Source organism: Rana temporaria, chromosome 7 (assembly GCF_905171775.1).
Source record: "Rana temporaria chromosome 7, aRanTem1.1, whole genome shotgun sequence".
Taxonomy (NCBI): domain Eukaryota; kingdom Metazoa; phylum Chordata; class Amphibia; order Anura; family Ranidae; genus Rana; species Rana temporaria.
Window position 1 is genome coordinate 91,342,101 of NC_053495.1, and position 25,652 is coordinate 91,367,752.

The 25,652-nt window shown below is 43.5% G+C and overlaps 1 long non-coding RNA gene across 1 annotated transcript; it reads left to right on the forward strand.

Annotated features, from left to right (window-relative positions):
• The first annotated feature begins 21,024 nt into the window (after positions 1-21,024).
• Positions 21,025-23,339, forward strand: LOC120945479. The gene is made up of 5 exons (XR_005750593.1): positions 21,025-21,653; positions 21,778-21,909; positions 22,532-22,611; positions 22,741-22,815; positions 23,079-23,339. It is a non-coding gene; the product is annotated as an uncharacterized LOC120945479 (long non-coding RNA).
• Positions 23,340-25,652: the final 2,313 nt, after the last annotated feature.

Sequence of the window (25,652 nt, forward strand, 5' to 3'; positions counted from 1 at the left end):
AAAATTCTAAAGTCATTGGAAACCGAGTCAGAAACCCATAGGATCTTGCTGCTAAAATTCCTAAAACTTTATGACAGTGTTTGACTCAGCCCACAGGACTTCCCTTAAATGAAATATTAATTTAGGGTTAACTAACCCTTTAAAGTTTAACACCAACTACATTTTTTTTTCTTTTAGTAATGGGGCTGGGAGGAGTTATATATTAAGTCAGGTTTTTACTGCTGTATATGATAGCATTAAGAAGATTTTCCTCACTTCTTGTCCTTAAAATACCTATATAATATATTGGGGGTGTAGTTAAATGTTTCCTTACTCCCCTAAAAAGGTGTTTTGGTGTGTGTCCCCTTGGAAACCTTGTCCCATATAATCTTTTCCCACTGTATCCAAAATGAATAACACATTTTGGTTGGAGTAGGGCTTTAAAGCATAACTAGGTACCTCACATTAATTCCATAGCATCCTGTTTGCTACATTGAATAAAACTTAAATTAAATATATGATCTAGGCTTAATGGTTTTGGTACCTTACCAAAAAATACCCACTATAACTACTATTACCTACATTAACCAAAAGGTAAACTTATAAATTTATGGACAATGTTTTCCAGTAATTTGTGTATATTTAATATTTATTGTCTTTTATTTGTACTGTATTGTAAATCAAAATGTAATCCAGTTCACTAAAGGAGGTCTAATACCAAAACAGCTTATTAAATCCCCCAGGAGATCCTGTGCACACAGAACTTTCCCCCATTAATATCTGAGCAGTGGATGTTCAATAAAAATATCTTTTGTTTCCGTCATTGCTGTCTGTAGCTCCACCCCCTGTGTGGCTTGTGTGGTTAATGATTCTAGCTTAAAGAGAGTGCTTTCATTCACAAAAATGCAAGTGGACAACAGCACACACCGCCTTACTACACTTATCTGAGACAGCCTAGTGTAGTACCTGGTTTGTGCTGTTGTCAGCTTGTATATTTGTGAATAGAAGCTGTTTTTCAGCTTCATTCACAACTCAAGTTGACAATTTTCATTCTATAATGAATAACTGGCTGCAGGTCTAGACTTTGTAAACTAAAAATGAGAGATGGCACAGCAATGTTTTGTCTGGCATCTCAGCCGGGTTCATATATGTGCAGCCGTGGTTATCAGTATGGGATACGGTCCCTGTTCCCTGGTTCCAGCTGCAAATCAGGTCTGAATTTTCACCTGAATTCACACCTGAACCAGGCCCAAGGACATACAGGAACCTTTTGGAATGCGTACCGCCGCTGCCCTGGACATGTGTGAACCGGCTTCATTAAGAGGTGGTCACACTTGCATGTCATGCGAATTGGATGCCGGGTAGTTTGCATCCAATTCGCACATGTGACCCCGGGCCTTAGAAGTAGAGGGTGCGGATTCTCTGTGTGCTGTTCATCACGTTGTTCTCCTCCTGGGCTATCAATTAAGACTTTGTTCCTGTTCATCTGTGTGGTCAAATAGCTAGGTGGGTGGGCAGGGCTAACTATTCAACGCCACAGCTCAGAAACCTCTGCATGTATTTAGATGGGAACAGGTGCTATGTGCACAGGATTCCATTGCGGTTTTAAAAGCTCTATTTTCTTATGGTGAAAGATTTTCTTTAAGTGCTAAGAAATTCAATCATTTACCCAAATTTTGAATACACTATTACTGGTGTTGTTTTTTTTGTTTTTTACATACAGTAGAACATTTCTTTTTCTATTGTACATCTGTATTAAAATCTTTCTGTGTAATTTTACATTAAAATAAAATTTGAATGTGTAATAAAATATGTTGTAATATCTCAATATGTTTATGCGCTAATTACAATTGCTTATGACAGGTCTCACTATAAACAGGTTAGTATAAAACATTTTTTTTGCATTTTAGTGACTAGAATAAATGAATATTCTAGCCAACAAAATGTGTTTCTGCCTGTTAACACAAGTAATTGCACACCACAACTAGATTCTTCTTTCAGCTCCTGGCAGAAAGATCCAGCGTACATAAGAATATTTTAATACACACTTGTGCATAAGGTCTCAAACAGGTAAGTGCAAAGCTGCAGCAAACCTGGACAGCCAGAAGGTGAAGTGCTGCCCAAGGCTAAAGCTGGCCATAAATGGATCAAAATGTGTCCGGCTCAGCAGAGACTGGCTGAGTTTCAATTCATCTACAGTGGGAATCAAAAGTTTGGGCACCCCAGGTAAAAATTTGTATTAATGTGCACAACGAAGCCAAGGAAAGATGGAAAAATCTCCAATGCATCAAATTACAGATTAGACATTCTTATAATATGTCAAAAAAAGTTAGGGGCAGATCCACAAAGCATTTATGCCGGCGTATCTCAAGATGCGTGGCGTAAGTGTAAATATTTGCCGGCGTATCTATGCGCCGTATCCCCAAAACGAGATACGCCTGAAAACCAGATTTTTCCGACCGACGTAATCTTTCTACACCGGCGCATCGTGGGCACAAATATACGCTAGACGCACCATTGTTTTGCTATGCAAATGAGAGAGATACGGCGATCCACAAAAGTACGTTTGCCCGGCGCAGGCTACGCGCGGTGCGCATCAGCTGTACGTCTGGTCTAAAGTTACCCCTCATAAAAGCAGCTTTAACTTTGCACCTGACGTGTGCAGGTCAGCTAAAGCAACACCGTTAGGGACGAGCTGAGCACACACACTTGCAGGACAACAATCTGTATGCCAACATGCCAGGGGCATCCATGGTCATAGCTATACTACTGGCTTTAGATGCGCGCAGAAGGAGGAGGGAACAGAGGAGGGCATGGGAGAGGATATACCGACCGCGCATAAACGTCTTTGGCATGTGTGATTCAGAGGTGTTTCGCATCTTCAGATTCACCCCTACTGCCATCCTGGACTTAACCACAACCCTGAAAGATGACATCACCAGCCAGACAAAACGCTCACATGCAGTGGAGCCACTGGTCAAGGTACTGGCAACACTCCATTTTCTTGCCAGTGGCTCTTTTCAGCGTACAAGTGGAGTGGTGGCTGGGATGGCACAATCCTCCATTAGCAGATGTGTGCACCAGGTTATCCCCGCAATCCTCAGATGCATGGCCAACCAAATCATCAGACCCACCCAGGAAGACCTGCGGATGAAGGCAATGCGTGATTTCTACAGCACCCACGTGGGGGCCATTGATTGCACACATGTGGCACTACAGCCCCCCCCCCGTGACACAGAGCACCTATACCATAATCGGAAGCACTGGCATTCCATCAACGTACAGGTGATAGCCGATGCCTCATATGGCACGTCCGTGCCAAACACCCAGGATCCAGCCACGACAGCTACATATACCGTCCGAGCCCCATCCCAATGGAATTCGAACAGAACATGTATGAAGACAGCTGGCTGGTTGGTGAGTGACATGGGTGTCAGGCATGACTGCCCCCCCCCCCCCATGATGCAGACATCACAAGGGGCACATGCATGACTAACATCCTCCTGTCTTTTCCCTTCCAGGTGATGCAGCATATGCACTTGGACCCCATCTCATGACTCCATTCCGGAATCCCCAAACCCCAGGAGAGGAAAGATACAATGAAGCACACGCACGTACCCGTGGAGAGGTGGAACGCACCTTTGGCCTCCTGAAGTCCCATTTTCGATGCCTGGATAAGTCTGGGGGTACCCTGTTGTATTCCCCAAACTTCGTGTGCCAGATCATCGGTGCATGTTGCATGCTGCACAACTTCGCCGTGAGAAATGGCCTGGAGATTGACATACGTGATGACCTGACCCCCGAACCACGCAATCCCCCCCTACCGAAGGTACCCCATCTTCTGAGGGAGTAGCAGTCGAGAGAAGCCTCGCAGTAGGCATCTATGCACGTTAAACACACACATTAATCATTGCACAAGGAGAATGCATGCATGCACACCACTGTGGTCCCTAGCACACACACCACACACCCCACATCCTCATCAAATTGGATTAGACCAAAGTACACCGCACGGTACTTGGGAGCAGCAACGCCACGCCAAGGCTCCAATTATGTCACTGTACATTCATACACCATTCACACGGACCTGGGATCACTTCTCCCTGGTCCTGGGGAACCCTTCTCCACCACAATTGAGGGTGACACCCCTTTTCCAGCAGGAATGTCACCCCCACAATCAAACATCATTCAGAAAAATAAAACAAATCGTAATCACAGTAAAAACTAACAAATAAACAAACACTGAATAAACAAAAAGACAAAACGCCTGGGCCTGGGGCGGCCACGGCCCCGGCTCCTCAGGGGAGACTCATGGGGGGGGATCAGGGGAAGGAGGCGCATCCTTTGGTCTCTGCCCTCCAAGGCCACGGCAATGCGCGTGAGGGCCACATTGAGGGTTGCCGTATTGGCCTGGACAGCCTGGGTCAGGGCACGCACCTCCTGACCCACGCCTGCTGTGGCGGTCTTCAGGTCATTGAAGCAGTTAATCACTGTCAGGGTGTTGCATGACATGTCCTGCACGGAATCCTTGATTGAGGCCAGGCTCTCCTCCATCCGGTCCAAAGTCTGGGTGACCTGACCCAGATGGTGGGTCTGACAGGCCTGGTCCCTCGGAGATTTTCCGGCAGAACCTCTGCCACCCCCCTTGTCTTCCGTGTCGCCTTCCTGCCTCCTGATGCGGCTTGTGGCCTGGGAGTAGGGGAGACCCCTGGGGGGGAAGCCCTGTTGGGGGAGGAGTGGGAGGGGCTACCCCTGATGGAGGCCTGACTGCTGCCAGCCACAGGGGGAGCCTCCTCCAAATGGAGAAGTATTTCATTCCCCGACATCTCCTCCTCCTCAACCTCCTCATGAGGTGAGCTGGGGCCACTCCCCTGCACAGAGGACTCCCGGATTGCCTGGGGGTCTTCCTCAGACTCATGTCCAGAGGAGGCTGCGGACTGGCCAGATGGCCCAGCACCCTCCTGCACATCTGTGGATGACACAAAACATACACAGGTTTGAGGATCCACACACTTGTCACATATTCCCTTCCCCCCCACACATGCTACACACCAGATAGAAAAAAAAACTCACCTGTCCTCACGGCCTCCTCAATGGAGTCAAAGCCAGGCAGCCCCTCCACCTGCTGCCTGTGGAAGCACTGGGCCACTGCACGCTCCTCAGCAGTGAGCCTAATATTGCATGGTGGTCTCCCTCCAGTGCCCCTGGCATGTGCTGCAATCTTTGCCAGCTTCCCACGGACCACGCGCCTGAGATCATTTATCTTTTTTTGGATCCCACTGCGGCTCCTGGTCTCACCCCCCAACGCATTGACATCATCTGCGATGTCTTGCAGGATCTGCCTCCTCCTTGCCGGGGTGGTGTTGGCACTCTCAGGGCCATGCAGAAACCAACCATATTGGGTAATGGCCCTGGTAATAATCTCCTTCTCCCGCAGAGAGAAGTTCAACTTCCTCTTCCTTGTTGTCATCTCTGCAACACTCTCCAATAACACTCTCCAATAACACTCTCCAATAACACATCGACACAAACCAACAAACAGCAACAGACAACGGAACAAAAGCACCTTGCTTCAGGGGGGGAAACAAATGGATGTACTTTTGCAATGGAAGGGCGTATGTTTGGGCGTATTTATGCACTGGGCGTATCTCACTAATTACGGCGGGCCTAGTTCATATCTCACTGATTACGCCGGGCCGAGTTCTGAGCATGCGCAGAAAGGCGCTGAACATAGTCAGCGTCATGCGCGCATGCGCAGTCCGGCCAGCCCTTCATTTGCATGGGGTCACGGCTCATTTCAATGGAACACGCCCACTTCCTTCCCACTTTCAATTACCCCACCTTACGCCTCGTAATTTACGTTACGCCGGCGCATATTTGGACGCAAATTCTCTGTGGATACGGTACTTGCCTCTCTAAATTGAGCCGGCGTAACGTAAATGAGATGCGTTACGCCAGTCTATATATGCGCCGATGTACGTGGATCTACCCCTTAGATTTTATTTCCATCATATACACTTTCAAAATTACAGAAAACAAAAAAATGGCGTCTGCAAAAGTTTGGGCACCCTGCAGAGTTAATATCTTGTACTGCCCCCTTTGGCAAGTACCACAGCTTGTAAACGCTTTTTGTAGCCAGCCAAGAGTCTTTCAATTCTTGTTTGAGGTATCTTTGCCCATTCTTCCTTACAAAAGTCTTCCAGTTCTTTGAGATTTCTGGGCTGTCTGTCACGCACTGCTCTTTTAAGGTCTATCCATAGATTTTCAATTATGTTGAGGTAAGGCGATTGTGAAGGCCATGGCAAAACCTTCAGTTTACGCCTCTTGATGTAATCCCCCGTGGATTTTGAGGTGTGTTTTAGGATCATTATCCATTTGTAGAAGCCATCCTCTCTTTAACTTCAGCTTTTTCACAGATGGCATCAAGTTACCATCCAAAATTTGCTGAAATTTTATTGAATACATTTTTCCTTCTACTCGTGAAATGTTCCCTGTGCCACTGGCTGCAATACAACCCCAAAGCATGATTGATCCACCCCCATGCTTAACAGTTGGACAGAGGTTCTTTTTATTAAATTCTGTGCCCTTTCTTCTCCAAACGTACCTCATTCCGGCCAAAAAGTTCTATTTTAACCTCATCGGTCCATAGAACTTGTTTCCAAAATGTATCAGGCTTGTCTATATGTTCATTTGCAAAGTTCAAATGCTGATTTTTGTGGTGAGGACGTAGAAGAGGTTTTCTTATGATGACTCTTCCATGAAGACCATATTTGTACAAGTATCTCTTTATAGTGGAATAGTGTACCACAACTCCAGTGTCTGCCAGATCTTTCTGGAGGGATCGTGCAGTCAAACGTGGGTTTTGAATTGCTTTTCTCACAATCCTGCGAGCTGTTATGTCTGATATTTTTCTTCGTCTTCCAGATCTTGCTTTAACTTCCACTGTTCCTGATGACTGCCATTTCTTAATTACATTCCGAACAGAGGATATTGACATCTGAAAACGCTTTGCTATCTTCTTATAGCCTTCTCCAGCTTTGTGAGCGTCAACTATTTTCAGTTTCAGTTTTCTAGACAACTGCTTAGAAGAAGCCATGGTGCTGATTGTTGGGGCAAGGTCAGATGAGTCTGGGCATTTAAAACCTTTGAGATTGACATCACCTGGTCTTCCCAGACGATGATTGAGAACAATCCATGACACTGGCTGGTCTCAGCTTTGCAAAGGGGGCAGTGCATGCTATAAATTCTGCAGGGTGCCCAAACTTTTGCAGACGCTATTTTTTTTCTGTAATTTTGAAAGTGTAAATGATGGAAATAAAATCTAACTTTTTTTGACATATTATAACAATGTCTAATCTGTAATTTGATGCCTTTTGGAGATTTTTTCATCTTTCCTTGGCTTCGTTATGCACATTAATACAAATTTTTACCTGTGGTGCCCAAACTTTTGATCCCCACTGTATATCCATTCCAGCTAGGGAGAAGTCGATCTAACAATTGGCTTCTCTCACACAGAAATGTTGAAAAATATTCCTTTGATCAGTTCTGTAGCCAATCAGCTGCCGAACTGATCAGAAGGAGTCCAGCTGTCGGCATACAATAGCGTAACAACAAACATTCCTCCACTCATCTCAGTTGTCTGGATGGGGGAATTCATCATTCTTCTTCCTTCTTTCTCACCTCAGTTGTGTGGATGGGGGAATTCATTCTTCTTCCTTCTGTCGCACCTCAGTTGTGTGGATGGGGGAATTCATCCTTCTTTCTCCTTTCTCCTTTCTCCTTAAAAACATCCATCTATGGCCTAGCTTAAAGTGTAACTTCTGTCATCTTTCCATATATTCAACCCTCTGCCCTTGTTCTTTTAACTTTGGATAGTAAAACATTTTTTTTTTCTGCCAGTAAATACCTTTATACAGCCCACTTCCTGTTTCTTGTCTGGTAAAAAGCCTAGGTTTATGACATTAGCCACTTCCAGACCGCTGTACGCATATATGCGTCCACACTTTAAAGATGGATACCTCGGTAACGGCAGCAGCTGCTGCCACAACCGAGGTATCCATCTTTAGTGTGAGCGGTCCTGTAAAAGATAACGGTGGTCTCCGCGGCGGATTCGCTGCGAGATCGCCGTTATCGGCGGCGGGAGAGGGGCCCCCCCCTCCCGCCGGTCTCCCGTGCCCTCCGCCGCTTACCGGAGCCGTCGGTAGCGGCTGAGGAGATCAGGTCCGTTCGGCAGCTGACTGGGGTTGCGAGTGAGGGAAAAATCACCCCCACCCGTCCCCATAGCTCTGCTGGGCGGAAGTGACGTCAAAACGTCAGTCCCGCCCAGCGTCTTAAAGAAACATTTATTTTATTTATTACAGTTTTCAATTTTTTTTTTTTTTTTTTTTTTGCATTTTAGTCTAAATATGAGATGTGAGGTCTTTTTGACCTCAGATCTCATATTTAAGAGGACCTGTCATGCTTTTTTCTATTACAAGGGACGTTTACATTTAAAGCACCCCGTCCTGACGAGCTTGCGCGCAGAAGCGAACGCATACGTGAGTAGCGCCTGCATATGAAAATGGTGTTCAAACCACACAAGTGAGGTATCACCGCGATCGTTAGAGCGAGAGCAATAATTATAGCCCTAGACCTCCTCTGTAACTCAAAAAATGCAACCTATAGAATTTTTTAAACGTCGCCTATGGAGATTTTTAAGGGTAAAAGTTTGACGCCATGCCACAAGCGGGCGCAATTTGTAAGCGTGACATGTTGGGTATCATTTTACTCGGCGTAACATTATCTTTCACAATATATAAAAAAATTGGGCCAAATTTATTGCTGTCTTATTTTTTTAATTCAAAAAAGTGATTTTTTTTTTCCACAAAAAGTGCGCTTGTAGTACCGCTGCGCAAATATGGTGTGACAAAAAGTATTGCAATGATCGCCATTTTATTCTCTAGGGTGTTAGAATATATATATATATATATATATATATATAATGTTTGTGGATTTTAAGTAATTTTCTAGCAAAAAAAAAATGTTTTAGTCTTGTAAACACCAGATCTGAAAAACACCCAAAGTAGAGAAGTGGTTAAGCACACCTCTCTCTCTCTTGATCGAAGGGGTGATGAGTCATAAGAGGGCCAATGAGAGCTGGAGGTGTGTCTGTGTATATCCAGGAAGTGAACAGGCAGCAGCTTCAGCTGCCCATAGTTAAAATAATTGCAGCCAGACTCAGTGGAGGGAGATTTATGCAGCATTATTGGCAAGTACAGAATCACAGTATATATAAAATAATATGCAAAGTGGTTGGAGGGAAGCTTCAAAATGCTCAAGATGTTTTTTATTACAAATTATGCAAGTAGACTGCAGCTCCTCTTTAAGAAAGCAGGAAGTTGTAAAAGTGCAACAGTCCCTTAGTCCTTACATGAGTCTATGGTTTAGTGATTTGTCAAATATAAAAGTATGTAGAAGAAATGGTAAAGATGTGGTGTTTATTTTAGCACTGGATAGTATAACTCACTAGAAAAGGTTTTGGTAGCCCCCCCAAAAAAGGTGGGACTTTAATAAATTTAACTCTAATAAATTGGTTAACCGCTTAAGGACCGCCGCACGACGATATACGTCGGCAGAGCGGCACGGCTGGGCATAAGCACGTACAGGTACGTTGCCTTTATGAGCCCAGCCGTGGGTTGCTTGCGACCCGGTCCTGAGCTCCGTGACTGCGCCCGCAGACCCGATCGCCGCCGGTGTCCCGCAATCGGGTCACAGAGCTGAAGAACGGGGAGAGGTAAGTGTAAACAAACCTTTCACCGTTCTTCCTAGTGGCAGTGTCAGTGATCGTCTGTTACCTGTCTTAGGGAACGACGATCAGTGACGTGTCACGCCAGACCACGCCCCCCTACAGTAAGAATCACACACTAGGGCACACTTAACCCCTACAGCGCCACCTAGTGGTTAACCCCTTCACTGCCAGTGTAATTTTCACAGTAATCCGTTCATTTTTATAGCACTGATCGCTGTAAAAATGACAAGGGTGTCCGATGTGTCCGCCATAATGTCGCAGTCATGATAAATCGCCGCTGATCACCGCCATTACTAGTAAAAAAAAAAAAAAATATTAATAAAAATGCCATAAAACTATCCCCTATTTTGTAGACGCTATAACTTTTGCGCAAACCGATCAATAAACGCTTATTGCGATTAATTTTTTTACCAAGAATATGTCGAAGAATACGTATAGGCCTAAACTGAGGAAAAAATATATTTTTTTATATATATTTGGGGGGATATATATTATAGCAAAAAGTAAAAAATATTGCATTTTTTTCAAAATTATCGCTCTATTTTTGTTTATAGTGTAAAAAATAAAAACCACAGAGGTGATCAAATACCACCAAAAGAAAGCTCTATTTGTGGGGAAAAAAAGACGCCAATTTTGTTTGGGAACCACGTCCCGCGACCGCACAATTGTCAGTTAAAGCGAGGCAGTGCCGAATCGCAAAAAGTGACCTTTTAGCTACAAAATGGTTCGGGGCTTAAGTGGTTGAAAAAAGTATTTATTTATTTATTTATTATACAAAAAAGACAGATAAACTAAGCTAAAAAAAAATCATTATCAATGATGATTACTACAACAACATACACTGACATATATAACACAATTGCACATAAAATATCTTGTAAATAGAATGTAACAGTATGTATACAAAGTGGGTTTTCTTGTATCCCTTGGCTTACTGGGAGAGCCTATATATTCGGGTGGAGTCAGGTGATCTGTGTTCTGTGCCAACTAGTCGGCTGTCTGGGTGGACATGTATTGTATTGCCTGGGCTGCTAGGCTGGAGATAGGGGCCTATCCCGGGAACATCTGGCTGCTAGTCTGTCTAAGAGCCTATCGAGAAGCAAGAGAGCAGCAGAGGGTTGGGACTGAGGCTTTCAGTCCAACCAGAAGTGACAGTTCTGCCAGCCAGAGAAAGGGACTGTCCGCCTTATTCCCAGGGACCACAGTAAGTAACTGTAGCAAGTACCGGAGCAGCATTCTTGCCAGACGGGGATGATGAAGAATTGGGAATCTTCAGTGGAAAGCAAGCCAGGGACCCAGCCATTGGAGGTGACGTTTGCAGAGCAGCCTTGTGTGTCAAGTTAGGGACAGCAGAGAAGCAGGGGTGACACTTGAGGAAGATACCACCGTGAAGGTTGGAAGAGCTCAAAGGATTCTGTGGCAGTGAATCAGTGGGTCTAGTGAGAGACCGGGAACTCAGTGGGCTGAAGAACTACAAGGAATGACTGTAGTGAAAGAGAAAGGAACTGTTACGTTTGTGTTAGGAACTGTTAAAAGACTGTTGCCATAGGAGACAGCATTCCTGCACATGTAGATGTGGCGTCTTGCTGGATGTCTTTTCCTGCATGGCTGTCCTCCTATTGAAGTCTTGAAGCCTACTAATTGATCTTGCAGCTACCTAAGGGTGTCCTGGCCCTAACCTTTTCTTCCCCAAATAAACTTTATTTTGCATTCAAGAAGTGATTGGCGCCCAATAACTTTAATAACTCTACACCCACCAACCTACTAAATACAAATGGATGTCAGCTATCTCTGGCCCTGGAGGTCCTCATTAGACCAAAGGAGGTCTGGGACCTTGCTACATATATATTATTATTATTATACAGGATTTATATAGCGCCAACAGTTTACGCAGCGCTTTACAATATAAAAGGGAGACAATACAGTTATAATACAATAAAATCCAAGAGGATTAAGAGGGTCCTGCTCAGAATCCAAAAGAGTGGGGCAGGTGGTACAAAAGGTTGTAATTGTGGGGAATGAGCTGATGGAAGTGGTAAAAGATTAGTTGGAGACGAGAGAGCTTGAGAGTAGGAGGTCTTGAGAAGCATGGAGAGGATGGTTTGGGTGATGTTTGGAGACAAGATTGGTGACGTAGCTCGGAGCAGAGTTGTGAATGGCTTTGTATGTTGTGGTTAGTATTTTGAATTTTATTCGCTGGGCGATTGGGAGCCAGTGTAGGGATTGGAGGAGAGAGTTGGTAGACACTGAGCAGTTGGTAAGATGGATAAGTCTGGCAGCATTCATGATAGACGGGGGGATAGAGGAGGGGATAGCCTTTTGAGAGGTAGGCCAGTGAAAAGGGAGTTGCAATAGTCAAGGTGAGAGATAACAAGGGAAAAAAAATGAAGTTGCGCTGTGATTTAAATGATAACAAAACTAAACTAATAAAGTGTAAATTAAGGGACCATATGTGAACAAAGTAAACCCTTACACAAAAAAATAATACTAAATAGGTCCAAATGTGAAGCAAAGTTCAAATGGCAAAGGCAAGCCAGATCAGCTTGCAGCTGTAAACCCAATTGGAAAAATAGTGTGAAAAACAAATCTTGCGTCTTCAACGTTGAAAACAATCCTGATGATAGGAGGTCCAATATGCAGTGCAAACTAAATAACCACCACCAAAGATACACCTTTAGAAGATGGAGGCTTACCAGAAGGCAAGCATAACAAGCTTGCGACTGTAAACCCCAGCCTGGGCCTTTATGTAGTCCGCACCGGATACAGATGGATTGAAGAAACCTCCAGGTGGGTCATCAGCAGGTTAAATGTATCCAAGAAATAAAATTTGCATAGTGAAGTATGACAAAACAAAACATGCAAGTAATATGGCTGTGATTGAATTAAGTACCACCACCACCAGATCACCTAATAAAATGAAGGCTTACCAGAAGCCAAATGTAATCAACTTGTGGCTATAAACCAGGGATATGCAATTAGCGGACCTCCAGCTGTTGCAAAACTACAAGTCCCATCATGCCTCTGCCTCTGGGTGTCATGCTTGTGGCTGTCAGTGTCTTGCTATGCCTCATGGGACTTGTAGTTCTGCAACAGCTGGAGGTCCGCTAATTGCATATCCCTGCTATAAACCCTAGCCAGGGCCTTTGTATGAATCGGCTGCTGAATTCGATGTCCTATAGATTCTCCAAATATCCCATCAACGGTAATTAGCCAGAAAGGAATAAAGAGCCCACATAGTGAAGTACGTAGAAAAATCCTCCCAAGTTTAATATAAAAGTTACACTTACAAAAATTCAGATGAATAAAAGCACAGAAATTGTAAAGCCGGCTGGCTTACTCGAACGCCCGTTCCGCTCGGATCATTGCGTCATACGTCAGCACGTCACCTTCCCAAGAGAGATAACAAGGGAGTGAATGAGGAGCTTGGTGCTTAGATAGATAGAGATTATATATATATATATATATAATCTCTATCTATCTCTAGCTATCTATCTCCAAATGATCAGGGGGGCCTTATTAGGCAAGAACACAGGCCTCGATTGACCAGCGGGCCAGACTTTTTAGACATGCTTGGTATATACAGACATAAAGCAGTTTGAGGAAACAGACAATTTTGTATTACCTACTGTATATTAACCACTTGCCAACTGGCTCACACCGATATACTTCTGGTCAAAACCCCCTATGTGTACGTTGTTCCCTTTTAGAAGCCACCAGGGGGCGCACATGCACACAATTCAGCGGGGGAACCTGATGCGCGTGGCCGGCGCACGCGATCGCCGCCGGCAACAGCACAAGGATTTGTGTGTGTAAACACCAATCCCTGTTCTGTCAGGAGATAAGAGACATATCGTTTATTCCTACTAAGTAGGAATAGCGATTTGTCTCCTCCCCCAGTCAGTCCTATCCCCCATACAGTTAGAAACACTAACTAGGGAATACAGTCAACCCCTTGATCGCCCCTAGTGTTAACCCCCTTCCCTCCCAGTGACATTTACACAGTAATCTTTGCATTTTTATAGCACCGATTACTGTATAAATGTCAATGGTTCCAAAAATGTGTCAAAAGTGTCCGATCTGTCCAACGCAATCTTGCAGTACCACTAAAAAATGCAGATCACCACCATTACCAGTAAAAAAAATGCCATTAATATTTCCCATAGTTTGTAGATGCTATAACTTTTGTGCAAACCAATCAATTTAATGTCTGCAAGGTAGACAGACAGAATAGTGTAATGATTCTGTCTAAAAACGAGTAAATGCCTATTAAATTCCTTCATCTATATCACCTCCGGCGTTCTAGTTTCTGTTCTCTCATTCACTTCCTGGTTTGCGGCATTGGTTCATGTAAGAACTACGGGGGTTATCCACAAAAGGGATACGCCGTCGTATCCCTGTTTCTATCTATGGAACTGATCCACAGAATCAGTTTACCATAGATAGGCAGAAGATCCGACATGTGTAATTGAATTACACTGTCGGATCTTAAGGATGCAATTCTAGGCCGGCCGCTAGGTGGCGAGGCCATTGCGGCCGGCCTAGAATATGCAAATGAACACTTACGGCGATCCACGAACGTTCCGACGGGCCCGTCGCGCTAATTCTACGTCGTTTACGTCGAGTTACGCCGTGTAAAAATAGGGCTGAGTCCTATTTGACTAAGCCCTATTAAGTATGGCCGTCGTTCCCGCGTCGAAAATTCAAACTCTACGTCGTTTGCGTAAGACGTCCGTGAATGGCGCTGGACGCCATTTACGTTACCGTCTAAGCAAATGACGTCGGAGCGAGTTACCCGACGGAGCATGCGCAGTACGTCCGGCGCGGGAGCGCGCCTAATTTAAATGGGACTCGCCCATTTGAATTGGCCCGCCTTGCGCCGGACGGATTTAAGTTACACCGCCGCAAATTTCCAGGTAAGTGCTTTGTGGATCGGCACCTAACTTGGCAACTTTGCGGCAGTGTAACTTAAATGGAAAAAGTTACGTTGCGCTGGCTGGCTGTGGATCTGGCCCTACATTTCCCAGTATGCATTGCGGCACGCCCAGTAATTCACACCTCCTTGAAGTCTCTAACACGCAGAGAGCGTCCTGCCACACAGATGTAGTTCCCAGGAAGGGGCGAGCACGTCACTGACCACCGCAGTAAAGCCTCCCTTCACGGTGGTGAGTAAAATCAGACAAGCAGGAAGTGAACAGAGAATAAATAGAGCAACTTCTGTGCAAAAACAAACAATGAGGAAGTGAAAAGAGGAATGTCTGCAGGTAAAGGATGCTTATTATGAAAAAAAAAAAATTCCTTTACAACCCCTTTAAGAAATGTGTTTTTTAACCACTTGACAACTGGGCACTTAAACCCACTTAATAACCAGACCAATTTTCAGCTTTCGGTGCTCTCACATTTTGAATGACAATAACTCAGTCATACAACACTGTAACCAAATGAAATTTTTGTCCTTTTTTCCCCACAAATAGAGCTTTCTTTTGGTGGTATTTGATTACCTCTGCGGTTTTTATTTTTTTCGCTATGAATGAAAAAAGAACGAACATTTTGTAAAAAAATGAATTTTTTTTCATTTCTATTATAAAATTTTGCAAAAAATGAATTTTTCTTCATAAATTTGGCCTAAAATGTATACTGCTACATATCTTTGGTTAAAAAAAAAAATGTGGATATTATTTAGTCTGGGTGAAAGTTATAAGGTCTACAAGCTATGGTACCAATTATGGAAACAAAGAAAGAATTACCACGCTAAAAACAATCAAAATCACTAACAGAGCTGCAACAACAAAGTGTCATACATACACGATACAAGCAAGGGAAAAAAGGGATGTTGCGCTAGTTAAATCTATACAGTAAAATTGATATAAAATAAATGCAAAAAGTTGAAGCCAGTAAACCCAAACCGATGGGAAGCTATAAAAAGGAAAACTCAGTCCAAATGTATTCACAATAGGTATAGTTCATATTATGTAGATTGGGGGGTATGTGATCGAGAGTCCTAAAAAAGGATACAGCACCTCATCCCAAAATAGATTCAAAGGAGGGGAATTTTTTGGAAGAGTTGGGGGGATTATTGCGGTGCGATGAAGAAAACCAGACAAAGTATGTATGTATATATAAAAATATATAAAAAAAGTTTATTCATTCAATTTTTACAAAATATAGTAATTCAATATACAGATAGTGCATAGATTATTTTGTGGGAGCAAGATCTAGAAATAATTTTTTCGATCAGGTCGACCCTACTAGTTTCGCCAACTTGGCTTCTTCAGGGGAATTAGGACAAGATCGTATCTCTAGATTACTCTAAAGAGATGAAAAAGAAAACAATTTTAACATATACATACAGTATAAGCTCTAAAAGAACTTCGATTATATATGTTCAACAAAACATGTCATGTATATAGAGTACAAACAAAAGTTTGGCTGGGATCTCTGGCGGGGCAAGAGAAACCAAAGTTCATAGGAGCAAATGCGCATATATCCACAGCCTGGTAGCAGCCAATGCTGTTCAGCCCATGAGAGGGGGCTGGCAGCAAAATTCCATAGGTAGGAGAAATAAAACCTACCCTAGCTTCATGCACAGCCAGTCAAGGAAAAACCCCCTCAAGGTGGATATTGAAATCCAAGTTCAACTGACAGGACTTAAAAATACAGAAGAAAAAGAATCTATGTTAGAATATGTGTTATTAAATTATGATCTGTTTCAACTAATTAAACAAATCCATAATAGAGTCAATAGGGTTAATATATGTAAAACAGCCATACCTTGAAGCGTAATAAAATCAAGGTGAATACAGGGGAATTAAGTAAGACAATAACATGGGCACTGAAGAGCCTCAATTCATCTGAGAAAAAAAAAAAAAAAAAGTGTTTGAATAGATTTAGTATACTTCATAAAGTTAGTGAGAACATGGGTAACTAAATTATTAAGTGTAAGCAAGGGATCAACTTACATGGAGTATTTAACTAGATGAACAGTCTGAGTGCAAGCAAACATCAGCTGGTGATAGAAAGTCAAAGGATAGTCGTTTGCAGCAAAAATCAAGGACCCGTCAATTGCAGCTGAAAAGTCCACAGATAATCTCCTTTAAAAAGGGTAGAAAATGAATGAAAATAAATGAAAAAGTGAAGGTTTAGCCATAAGTATTCAAACCTTACACAGAGGAGACAATAGTGAGGAGAGTGAATGGTTGCAGGATGGAAACTTACCTATCTTTAAGAGGAATAAAGACATCTGTCAGTACCCTGTTGGTAGCAGACAGATAATGATCATATCATGCTATATATAGCCTGTTGGGGAGGCGGGTGCATCGCGATTGGATCTCAGAGGTCACATGGTCGCTGAGATGCCTACAATTCCCACACTCCTTAGCGCTGAAGCAGCCGTGTCATATGATGACACCGGCCAATCAGCGGAGCCGCACTCTGGAGAAAAAGGAAAAAAGGAAGGAAACGTATGAGTGCAGAGGGGAGGAACACAGAGCACTAAAAGAGAGCGATTGCCAGCCAGCAGCACCAAAACAGTCACACATACACAGAGCGGCGTGGACCATGACCGCAAGCTGACTGATCAAGACAAACCAAGCAATCAAACATGAAAGCAAAAGCAGTAGATATTATATTGTAGAAGTCAAAATATAATAAAGAATTAAGACAAACAAAAAATCACTAATAAGAAGGGGAGAGAGACCCTGAACAGGGATGTGAATGGGCTGATGTTTGGAAAAGGGCTGTAGTGGCTTATTGGGAAGGATGCGCATTACCTCCAGAACTAATTAGGGCTCAAGCTAGTCCCACATATAGGTGAACCCAGAAAAGGGAAAAATTGCCAAGCCAGAGACCCAAGCCAAAATAAAAAATTTATATACAACATATTTACCAATAAAATGAAAAATGTAGGGTTTACACTATATGTACAAACATATGTATTCAGTATATTTCAATACATACAATCAAAAATCGACAACATTATTATTGATTCATAAATTATACATCAATATTCAAAGGAAGTAAATGTGGTTGTTATAATGATATATAGCAATATATAACACATTATTGCCCCCATCATAAATGGGAGCAGGTGGGTTGATTTTAGCCAGTGCCGGAACTTGCCCACTAGGTGGAATATGGGGCAAAGAGTTTGGTGGTCAAAGTAACATTACAGGGTAGACCATCCATCGCGGTTAAGGCCTCTAACCCCACACTACTACCATCAGTTGGGATTATCCCCTCTATCCCCTCCGCTCTATCCTCGTCCATCATACGACGGGTAAGCGAACCTCTCATTCCTACAATGTTTCCATCTAACACACAGTTAATCGATCCCAAGATTGCTCCCATTTTTTTAGGGAAAAATCAGGAACAAAACCCAACACCTACTCCTCAAGCTCCAATATTGGCACTTCAGGACTAGAGGTAATCAACCTTTCAAGTGAAAACCTGACCACTGAACAAATCCATGTACTTGGCCTTGGACTAACTTTTTGCCCATCAGCTGATATGGACAAATTTCAGCTGATAAAAGACACACATTTATTTGCTCGACGCTTACTATTTAAGGTTCTTTATGATAAACCGAAACAATCAGACGGCATTGATTTTTCATTGATGGATTACACTGATCGGGAACTCCAGGCAATGGATGACCTGATGTGTCTATGGGAGGAGGGTCAGACTGGAGATGATACCACACCAAGATCTGTTGGTCTGGTCGTCTCTGGTGTGACCTTCCCTCCCCCGGCTTCATACAAGCCCAAATCGAGATCTTTTCCATCTTTACAGATGAATCCCAACCTTTGGGCTTTTGTTCAACAAGTGACAAATGAAATTCAACTTATGGACTTGAACAGGAGGGTTGATAAAAACTTGTCCCCTGCTCTGTTGAAAGCTGTGTCTGACTTGCAAAACCATCCCGGATTGATCATAAAGCCAGCCGATAAAGGCGGAAACGTTGTTGTCATGGATGTCGGGGCATATGAGTCCATGTGCCTCGACATCCTTGGCAACAAAGACTGGTACAGACCGATCTCTAAGACTTTAATAGAAAACTTCAATAAGGAGTACTATGAACTGATTTTTGAAGCCTATCAAAAAGGCACGATCGATTTAAATACCTGGAATTTTTTGAACGTGAGGGAATCCAAAATCCCTACATTCTATGCACTACCAAAAGTTCATAAATCTTTAGAACATCCCCCAGGTCGACCGATCGTTTCGGGATGCAACGGTTTAACAGAAAAAGCCAGCACCTTGGTGGACAGATATTTGTTACCACATGTTACGTCTCTTCCCTCTTATGTAAAGGACACCATCCACCTGCTCCAAACTCTGGATGGTAAGTCCATTCCACCTGGATCTTGGCTGGTGGCCCTCGACGTGGAGAGTCTGTATAACTGTATACCACACTCCAAAGGCCTTGAAATTATATCCATAGAATTACAGGCACGTGGCCTAAACTCTGATCCCTACAATGCTTTTGTCCTGAAACTTTTGAAGTTTATCTTAACAAGAAATGTATTTATGTTCGATTCCTCCCACTTCCTCCAGATACAGGGAGTGGCTATGGGGACCAAGTGTGCCCCCAGCTACGCTAACCTGTATCTGGGGGGTTGGGAGAAGGAGATCTTTTCGAACATATGTCTGTCAAAACTGTTGTCTAAGGCCATTAAATGGTACAGATATATAGACGACATACTGATTTTGTGGTATGGCTCTAGGGAGGAACTCGCACTCCTTATGCAATTATTGGCTATTAACACCTTCAACCTAAAGTTCACCATGGAATGTAGCCAAACTGATGTAAGTTTCCTGGATCTGCGTATCCATGTTGACCGTATGGGTCGCTTGCATACATCACTGTATCGCAAGCCGTCTGCGGGCAACACTGTTTTGCACGCGACCAGTGCCCACCCTGAACCACTCTTGGATAGCATTCCTTACAGCCAGTTCCTGAGGCTCAAAAGAAACTGCACCAGAGACACAGATTTCCACGCTGCAGCTAATGATCTATACTGTAGATTACTCTCCAGGGGCTACAGTCGATCCTTGCTCAAAAGATCATTCAACAAGGTGATCAGACTAGACCGATCTAATCTTATTTATTCAAATGCCAACAAACAACCTAATAAAACTGACTCTATCAGAATAGTGACCAAATTTTCGCAACAGCATATTCAAATGCGACAGATTTTTAAAAAATTTTGGCCCCTACTTCTAGCCGACAATACGATATCAAAATATATAAAACCATATCCTGAAATTACATTTAAACGGACTCCCTCACTGAGGGATCGCCTTGTCCAAAGTCACCACACCAGAATGGAATGTGAGACATCTACTATTAAAGGTACTTTTTCTTGTGGTAACTGTGACATTTGTCGGTTTATATATACCAATGACGTCACTCTTTTACCCAACGGTCGCATTCACAAACTAAAGTTCCGTGTCACCTGTCAATCGGTGGGCGTCGTCTACTTGGCATCTTGCCAATGTGGATGTTTCTATGTTGGCAAGACCAAGAGACCATTTTTTAAACGCATTAGAGACCATGTCAACCCTCTATATAAGCGTCTAATGACCACTGCTTTAAATAGACATGTAGGTTGCCTACATGACTTTGATCTTAACGCTGTAAGTTTCTCAGCCCTGGAGCATGTTCCTATACATGTTCGAGGTGGAGGAATTGACCAGACCTTACTCCAACTTGAAACCAAATGGATACATCAGTTAGATGCCACTAAATTTCCGGGGTTGAACGAATATATCAGTTTCAAGCCCTTTCTGTGAAAGAAATATTTATAAGAAATTCTATTATTATTAAATAAAATGGTGTGGCCTCTACGTTATTCCATCTAAGAAAGGTGTTATGGTCTGGTCGTTTCCTCCCTCCTCATTACATCCTGCTCTATTGCCACTCTCCAGCAGGTCCTACATGTATTTTACTTTGACCACCAAACTCTTTGCCCCATATTCCACCTAGTGGGCAAGTTCCGGCACTGGCTAAAATCAACCCACCTGCTCCCATTTATGATGGGGGCAATAATGTGTTATATATTGCTATATATCATTATAACAACCACATTTACTTCCTTTGAATATTGATGTATAATTTATGAATCAATAATAATGTTGTCGATTTTTGATTGTATGTATTGAAATATACTGAATACATATGTTTGTACATATAGTGTAAACCCTACATTTTTCATTTTATTGGTAAATATGTTGTATATAAATTTTTTATTTTGGCTTGGGTCTCTGGCTTGGCAATTTTTCCCTTTTCTGGGTTCACCTATATGTGGGACTAGCTTGAGCCCTAATTAGTTCTGGAGGTAATGCGCATCCTTCCCAATAAGCCACTACAGCCCTTTTCCAAACATCAGCCCATTCACATCCCTGTTCAGGGTCTCTCTCCCCTTCTTATTAGTGATTTTTTGTTTGTCTTAATTCTTTATTATATTTTGACTTCTACAATATAATATCTACTGCTTTTGCTTTCATGTTTGATTGCTTGGTTTGTCTTGATCAGTCAGCTTGCGGTCATGGTCCACGCCGCTCTGTGTATGTGTGACTGTTTTGGTGCTGCTGGCTGGCAATCGCTCTCTTTTAGTGCTCTGTGTTCCTCCCCTCTGCACTCATACGTTTCCTTCCTTTTTTCCTTTTTCTCCAGAGTGCGGCTCCGCTGATTGGCCGGTGTCATCATATGACACGGCTGCTTCAGCGCTAAGGAGTGTGGGAATTGTAGGCATCTCAGCGACCATGTGACCTCTGAGATCCAATCGCGATGCACCCGCCTCCCCAACAGGCTATATATAGCATGATATGATCATTATCTGTCTGCTACCAACAGGGTACTGACAGATGTCTTTATTCCTCTTAAAGATAGGTAAGTTTCCATCCTGCAACCATTCACTCTCCTCACTATTGTCTCCTCTGTGTAAGGTTTGAATACTTATGGCTAAACCTTCACTTTTTCATTTATTTTCATTCATTTTCTACCCTTTTTAAAGGAGATTATCTGTGGACTTTTCAGCTGCAATTGACTGGTCCTTGATTTTTGCTGCAAACGACTATCCTTTGACTTTCTATCACCAGCTGATGTTTGCTTGCACTCAGACTGTTCATCTAGTTAAATACTCCATGTAAGTTGATCCCTTGCTTACACTTAAAGCGGGGGTTCACCCTTAGAGGGCACTTTTCCCCCTTAGATTCCTGCTCGTTTTTACTAGGGGAATCGGCTATTTAATTTAAAATATGTGCAGTACTTACCCGTTTACGAGACGCATCCTCTCCGTCGCTTCCGGGTATGGGCTTCGGGAATGGGCGTTCCTTCTTGATTGACAGGATTCCGAGAGGCTTCCGACGGTCGCATCCATCGCGTCACGATTTTCCGAAAGAAGCCGAACGTCGGTGCGCAGGCGCAGTATAGAGCCGCACCGACGTTCGGCTTCTTTCGGCTACGAGTGACGCGATGGATGCGACCGTCGGAAGCCTCTCGGAAGAATGTCAATCAAGAAGGAACGCCCGCTCCCGAAGACCCATACCCGGAAGCGACGGAAGAAGATGCAGCTCGAAAACGGGTAAGTACTGCTCATATTTTAATATAAATAGCCGATTCCCCTAGACCGAACGAGCAGGAAGCTAAGGGGAGATTTTTTTTTTTTTTTAAATGGGTGAACTCCCGCTTTAATAATTTAGTTACCCATGTTCTCACTAACTTTATGAAGTATACTAAATCTATTCAAACACTTTTTTTTTTCTCAGATGAATTGAGGCTCTTCAGTGCCCATGTTATTGTCTTACTTAATTCCCCTGTATTCACCTTGATTTTATTACGCTTCAAGGTATGGCTGTTTTACATATATTAACCCTATTGACTCTATTATGGATTTGTTTAATTAGTTGAAACAGATCATAATTTAATAACACATATTCTAACATAGATTCTTTTTTTTTTCTTCTGTATTTTTAAGTCCTGTCAGTTGAACTTGGATTTCAATATCCACCCTGAGGGGGTTTTTCCTTGACTGGCTGTGCATGAAGCTAGGGTAGGTTTTATTTCTCCTACCTATGGAATTTTGCTGCCAGCCCCCTCTCATGGGCTGAACAGCATTGGCTGCTACCAGGCTGTGGATATATGCGCATTTGCTCCTATGAACTTTGGTTTCTCTTGCCCCGCCAGAGATCCCAGCCAAACTTTTGTTTGTACTCTATATACATGACATGTTTTGTTGAACATATATAATCGAAGTTCTTTTAGAGCTTATACTGTATGTATATGTTAAAATTGTTTTCTTTTTCATCTCTTTAGAGTAATCTAGAGAGACGATCTTGTCCTAATTCCCCTGAAGAAGCCAAGTTGGCGAAACTAGTAGGGTCGACCTGATCGAAAAAATTATTTCTAGATCTTGCTCCCACAAAATAATCTATGCACTATCTGTATATTGAATTACTATATTTTGTAAAAATTGAATGAATAAACCTTTTTTATATATTTTTATATATACATACATACTTTGTCTGGTTTTCTTCATCGCACCGCAATAATCCCCCCAACTCTTCCAAAAAATTCCCCTCCTTTGAATAGTTCATATTATAGTGAATAATTGTTCTGTAGAAGAGCATGTGCGATAACCACCACCACAAATTGATAAAAATTGGAGGCTTACCACATGGCAAGCAATAAACGCTTGCGGCTGCAAACCCCAGCCAAGGCCTTTAAGCGATCCTCACGGGGGGGGGGGGATGAATATTGAAACCTCCAACGAATCCACGATGTTGAAGCGTGTCACAGAAAAAAACACTCAATGGTGAAGTATGACAAGAACCGGCACACACATGAGGTATATTGTGACTTATGGAACCACCACCACCAACACCGTATAAGTAGGAGGCTTACCAGAGCATGTAAATAAACCAGCAAGTGGCTAAAACCCTAGCCTGGGCCTTTGAAAATCCTGGGCTGTGATTATAGGTCCTAGAATCCTCCGTATGTATATTCAGCAGGTACATAAAAGGAATGATAAGGCCCACATAGTGAAGTATGTCACCAATTTTCCTGGAAGAAGTGATTCATACTTTATGAGGAACGTTGTCACATAGAAGACCTTTACCAACAACATTTGGAGCTTACAGAAAGCTTATGTTGTAATGAAAATATACAACCTTGTTCCACACACTGCTGGAAGGATTTATTAAGATAATGATCGCTACATTTCTGGCAACTGGCACAGGAACTTGACCTGATCTCCATGTGTTAATACATGGAGATCAGGTCAAGTTCCTGTGCCAGTTGCCAGAAATGTAGCGATCATTATCTTAATAAATCCTTCCAGCAGTGTGTGAAACAAGGTTGTATATTTTCATTACAACATAAGAACTGGGTGGTGGTGTAAGGGGCCACCGGTGGGCCCTTGGCGAACATCTCGGCCCGCATCTGGGGCGCCCGCTGCGATTCCATCTCCTCCAGTCGCTTCTTCTCCTCCCAGGTCCGCTGGTTATATGACTTCCAGGACCTCTTCTTCTTGGAGGGTAGCTGGCGGTGCCTCTTTCTGCCCAGCTCCCTCCAAGGCCCCTCCGGCTCATGGCTGTCGCCCATGACCAGCTGACAATGGTGTTCCCTGTTGTCCGTAATAACAGATTGTACCATGAGGGCTTCGTAAGGGGTGCCCAATGGTTCTTCCTGACCCAGCTCCTGGGGATCCCAAGCCGAGTCTACACAATGGGCTGCTGCTGGTGGGCGGTACCCAGGTTGAGACCAATTTGACCTGGTGTTGTCATTCATGGGGCAATTCTGCTTGAAGTGACCCAACTGTTTGCACCGGAAGCAGCGTTGTTCGTTGTCCTCCTGGCGTGGGTAGCGAGGGCTATATGTCATCGGTCTGTTAGGCGGTTGGTATCTAGCGGCTGGTGGGTGTGAGGGCGCCGTTGGTTGTGGAGGTTGTACCCGTGGTGTGACCTGGTTTGTCTTGCGAGTATCCGCATATTCATCCGCCAACTTCGCGGCCTCTGGTAGAGTCATGGGCCTGCGATCTCTCACCCAATCCTTGACGTCCGTCTGGATGTGATTGTAAAATTGCTCCAGGAGCATTAGTTGCAAAATGTCCTCTGCGGTGGTGGCCTGGCTGCTGTTAACCCAGTTAGAGGCCGACAGGGACAACTGGCATGCCCATTCCGCGTAAGAGTCTTTCGTGGTTTTGCGTGAGTCCCTGAACTTCTGTCGGTGGGACTCTGGGGTTACTGCATAACGAGCCAGGAGCACTTCTTTAACCCTGGCGTAGCTATGGATATCCTGATCTGGCACGGTCCGGAAAGCATCAGAAGCTTTGCCTGACAGTTTGCCTGACAATATTGCAACCCACTCTCTTCTAGCTATTCGGTGCAGGTTACATTGTCGCTCAAAATCCGCCAGGTAGTTATCAATTTCACAGTCCTTTTCATCAAAAGCTTTAAAAGCGCTAAATGGAATCTTCCTTGTGTCTGCTGTGCTGTACTCACTGTTCGGAGAAGGTGCGGCTGCTTGTTGGACTGCTGCCAGTTTTAACTGTAGCTCTGCATCTCTTATTTGTTTATCCTCCTGTAGTTCTGCGTCCCTTATTTGTTTATCCTTCTGTAGCTCTGCGTCTCTTATTTGTTTATCCTCCTGTAGTTCTGCGTCTCTTATTTCTTTAGCCTTCTGTAGTTCTGCGTCCCTTATTTCTTTAGCCTCCTTCGCTAACAGGTCCATCACTCTCAGCACCACATCTGCCGTTGGGTTCGGGCCGAACCACGCTAGCTTCTCTCTCATTAGCTTGTTGGCTGGCGATTCCTCCTCCTGAATCACTGGTGTCTCCATCTCTTGTACTGCTGGCGTTGCTGCAATCCCGTCCTCCTGGTCTATCTCCAT